The following is a 5286-nucleotide window of genomic DNA, read 5'->3' on the forward strand; positions in this document are numbered from 1 at the left end:
AAGAAAAATATAGCTAATGGAATTTATTCCAAAATTAAAAAGAATTTATTTCAAAATTAAAGCATATTCTAAAAATAGATGAAAATATTATTTAATGTGATAAATAGTGGTCTTAATTATTATATTTAAAATTATAAAATGTTGATGTGTTAGGTAATAAAACCCATCACTTATCATATTATTAATTTCAGTCTGTGAAAAGGGAAGGAAACTTGGTTGTTAATTGACTAAATCTACGTATTCTTGATGTTATATATGAAATTACTTTTAGAAGATAAACTTGATTCTCCTTATATAAAGAATAAATTGATATAAGATAATATGGTGTCTTCTCTTATTTATATAAAAAAATCGTGGCTTAAAATTACATTTTTATTTTCCATGAAAACCTGAATTGATAAGTTGTTAGAAATGGGGGATAAGTAATGAGTTTATTGGAAAAAATAAATTTCCAATTAATTCAAGAGAAGTAAAAATAAATAGGTAGCTTGCTTTTGGCTTCTTGATCTTGCTAGAAATGAAGCGGTGCTAAATATTTGGTTGCATTATGGGGCAGTCAAATCAATGGTCAATTATTTCAACAACTAGAATTTTCTAAAATTAATGCTATCACATGAAAATTATATTGTTTTTTTATCATGAAATTAGTTGGATTAAAAGTATTTCAAGTGCATATTATTGTTGGATAGTTTTATAAATTACAGATTCAATGTTGTTTTCGTGCGAAATATTTCGTTAGAGGTCTAAAGGTTTGAAAAATCATATAAAAGATTATCAAAATGTGTGTGATGTTGTTTTGGTGGAAGATGAAGTTTACCTTTCTTTTCTTTTAATTTCTTAGGAAGTCATTAATTAAGTTAATTATAACACTAACTAAACTTAGTGGATGGTATTGTTATCATTACAAATGGTTTCTTTACCATTTTAAATCCTTAACTAATTGCTATTTAAACCATCCAACCTTTGACCAATTAAAATTTTATAGTGATTGGATTTAGTCCCTAACCCTTAATTAATTATTAATTCGACAAAATTTTTAACCAAACTTCCTTACAATATTACCTTATCTTTGTAAATATTAATGATATTTAATATTTACGGGCTCGGTTTATAAAAATGGGATTCTAAAACCGTATTTTTCGATGCCAATGAAAATCGGGCTGTTACAATGTGTAGATGTATGTGTAATAATATGTGAAAATAAAGATAAAAGTGAACATGTGAATTAAGTGCTAAGTGTTTATGTTATGAATGAGAGAAATATTTTGATATGTGAATGTGAAAGTTAATTAGTGATAATATATTTTAAAGTTAAATTTATGAGTTATAAAGTTAATTTAAATGATTTTATGTTTTGAAAATGAATTAAAAGTTTAAGTGTAACAGTGAAAGAAATTGTGTAAATAAATATTATTAAAATTAATTGAATTATATATATAAGGTAAGATTCATTCCAATTGAATACTTACTAAGTGTGATATATATATATATATATATATATATATATATATATATATATATATATATAACACTTAGTTTTGGTAGTGTAAATATGAACTATAAATGTATATTAGAAGTGTTATAAAGCAAGTGTATGAATACAATTTAAAAATATGATTATGTGCTTAAATGTAACATCTCTTTCTCATATCTGTTATCAAATCAGGTGGGGGGTGTTACATGCGTCAAATTTATTCAAGGGGACGAGGTGCTACCTCTTCAACAATAAGGATTGTAGCTCGTGGAACAGCAATAATCTTTTCCATGTAATTAAGGTGGAGTATTTTTTTTTATCTTCAATATGATCACAATGAGTTGCAACCTCATGTTTTACACGAGCATCAATAAATCATTGATCATCTTTGCTTAAATATGACTAATTTTTTTGTTGGAAAAATCAATTAAGAAAATAGTGAACTTGCACAATAAATGTTTAATTTTTGTTCTTAAACCTTAAATTGAATTATTACTTGTGTTTTGAGCGAGACGGTCTAAGTCGTTTCTTAGCTTTCTACCAAACAACTTTCTCTACTATCATTGAATCCTAGCTTACTTTGAGTGTGAGCTCAAATAACATGAATTGAATGCACAAAATGAAAACTTTAATTAACTTTCTTTATAGGAACCATAATTTTTTTGATTTTTTTTTGTAAAAAAATAGGATTTATTCTAAAAATAAATTGCCACTATTTTTTTGATGGAGTAACAATGCTCATTGATGTGTTAATTAGGTCATTCCATAGTTCTTATTTGTAGGAAACATGTCACACCCCAAGTTTTAGAATCCACATCTTGACTAGTTGACATGGTGGCGTAATCTTGTAAGTTAGTCCATCTAATCAACAAGATTAGACCTAGTCTGGGATGGAATTGTTTAGCATTTCACTAAGATCCGCCATCTAGTTTGCTTTCGCATCTTTAGTTTTGACGAACTTCTGCATTGGCGAGTTCTCCCGTGCATAAACACACCAATGGCGAGTTCTTTTACAGTTAAGATACTTATTCAACAGTTTAACTGGGGTAGGTAGGACATGTATCAGTTACGTGTCAAACTCTTAGTAAAGAACGTGTCATTTTGCATGACACCTGTAGAGCCTTGTTAATGGTGTCTGATTAGTGGAATTGTGTATGCATGAATAGTGATTAGGTAACCTGCTATAGTGGGATTATAGGCTAAGTCCTTTATAAATAAGATGAAGGCTTAATGGAGAAGAACTTTATTTTTTGTTTCTCTTTTCATCCCTGTTCTATAAAATAGAAGCCTAGTGTGTTATTGCTTTGTGAAGAAGGTACCAACCTTCAACTTGTTTAGTAACAGACTTTCTCAAGCCAATTGCTAGCAAATTCTTAAGTCCTTCTTTAGTTTAATACCAGATAATGATAGGGTTGTAGGAATCATTTATCTAGGTTTCTACTGGAATTTGGAGGGAAGGAAACTTATTTCAGGTTAATATTTGCATGTTTCCAATTCCTTTTTTTAATTAAAAGTTCAATTGTTTCTGTGCTTAATGAATATTTAATTTTATCTAGCTAAAGAAATGAGAGAAGGCCCTAGTATAAAAGCGAAAGAACCTGTAAGATAGGGAATGTAACAGCCCGATTTCGACTCTAATTGGACATAGTGGTTTCGGGACCACAAGTCCGAGTTAAAAAAAATATTTTAATATTATTTTGTGTGTTTATTATGTGTGAATTTAATTGTGTGAAATTTTCGTGTTTTAATTTTGTCGTTTGAGTGTCTGATTAAATAAAAAAGATTAAATCGCGTAAAATGAAAATTTAGTGGTTAAATATGAAAGTGTTTAATTGTTGTTGTCTTTATAATTTGGAGGTTCTATGATGCAATTAGCCCACTATATAAGTTAGTGGATGCCAATGGTCAAGAATGACCTTATATTATATGTTTTGTATATTAATTATTTAAGGTTAAATTGGTAAACTAAAAATTTTGATAATATATGTTATAATAAAACATAAAAATAAAAGAAACATGCAAAAAGGTTCATCATTTTAGCCGAAACTTCAAAAGACAAAGAAAAAAAAAAGAAAGCTTGGTTCGGCACTTGTAATCCTTAATTTAGGTATGTATTTTGTTGGGTTTTTAAAAATTTTTACGTTTTTAAGATCGTTGCTTCGTGTTCTTCAAAACCCATGTCTTAATTTTGTGAATTGTGAATAATTTTGAAATGTGCCATTGATGAATGCTTGAATTTTATGATGCTAGTAGGTGAAATATGAAATATATTTGTTAGATTAACATGTATTGTTTTTGAATTTTTGATGAAATTGAGTAATTAGGGTTAAATTGTGAAATTAAATTTTTGGGGGACTAAAGTGTGAAATAAATGCAATGTGTGGACTTGTATGAGAACCATGAATATTTGGCCCTTGTGTGGTATGGGCAAATTTTGTGTATTTTGTGTTTTGTGCAAAAAGGACTAAATTGCAAAAAGTGCAAAATGTTAGGGGCAAAATGGTAATTTTCCCATTTATGTATTTTTGAACCTAATTGAATGTTTTGATGAATAAAAAGGTTAAATTTGATTATGTTTAGATCAAGAAACGAAGAAAACGAATTTGGATCGGGGAAAAACGAAAGTAATCGAATAGTCGATCGTGTCCGCTGATATCCGAGGTAAGTCTAATAGCAAATGTATGTCATTAAATTAGAATATATATATGTTCTATAAGCTGAATTTTATGTTCTATAAGCTAAATTTGATTTTATGAATTATATAAATTGTTAGCCGAATGTATGTTTTAAGTTTAATAAGTTGAATTAGCTTTGTTATTTTCATATTGTTAACCTGGATATACAAGTAGAAATTGGAATGTTGAAATTTTATTTTACAAATATTGAATATGTTATATCGTGCATGCTTGAGTTTAATAAGATGAAGTTAATAGCATATATTAAATAAATATATGCTATTGTTAGAATGTGTAATACAAATTCTTTAAGTTGAATTTAATGATATAAATTGTATGTGTATATGTGGTTCGAATAAATGATGCAATGTTTTGAATTGAATGAAATGATATAAAATATATATATATATATATATATATATATATATATATATATATATATATATAAGAGGTTAGAATGTAAGATACAAGTTTCTTTAAGTTGAATCTAATGTTAATAATTATATATAATTGTACATGTGAATCGAAAATAGGATTTGAGTTTCTTGAGTTGAACTTAATGTTGTGAATTATGTATATGTGGTTCGAATGTGAGGTTGCTATGAAGAGTTGAATATAAAACAATTCTTATCGAGATATAGTTTTTGAGAAAGATCTATGTGTGTTATAAAGATTTATATGAAAGATTAACTTTGCATCTCAGTTATGCAGGCTATGTTCCTAGCAGGCTTGATGCAGGTGAAATAATTCAGACTTTACGTCTAGCAGGCTTAATGCCGGTGATACATTTCGGACTATAGGTCTAGCAGGCTAAAAGCCGGTGTACTGAATCAGGTTTTAAAACCTAGCAGGCTAAGTGCCGGTGAATCTATTTAAATTATGTGAAAATATGAAATTGTTATATCTATGATTTTGGTTATATGAAATCGATGAATACATAAACATTAGGTTTTTATACGCTTGGTGAGTATACATCTACATTTCGGTTTATGCTGTGGTTAAACATAGTTGTATGCATTTGGAGTATACAAATAATAAAGGCATATGTACATTAGGTATATGCGGTTGTTAAATACATATAAGTTGAGCCTATGTGTTTGATAATTGCTTATGTATGTAATTGGGATATATATATAT

Source organism: Gossypium raimondii, chromosome 5 (assembly GCF_025698545.1).
Source record: "Gossypium raimondii isolate GPD5lz chromosome 5, ASM2569854v1, whole genome shotgun sequence".
NCBI lineage: Eukaryota > Viridiplantae > Streptophyta > Magnoliopsida > Malvales > Malvaceae > Gossypium > Gossypium raimondii.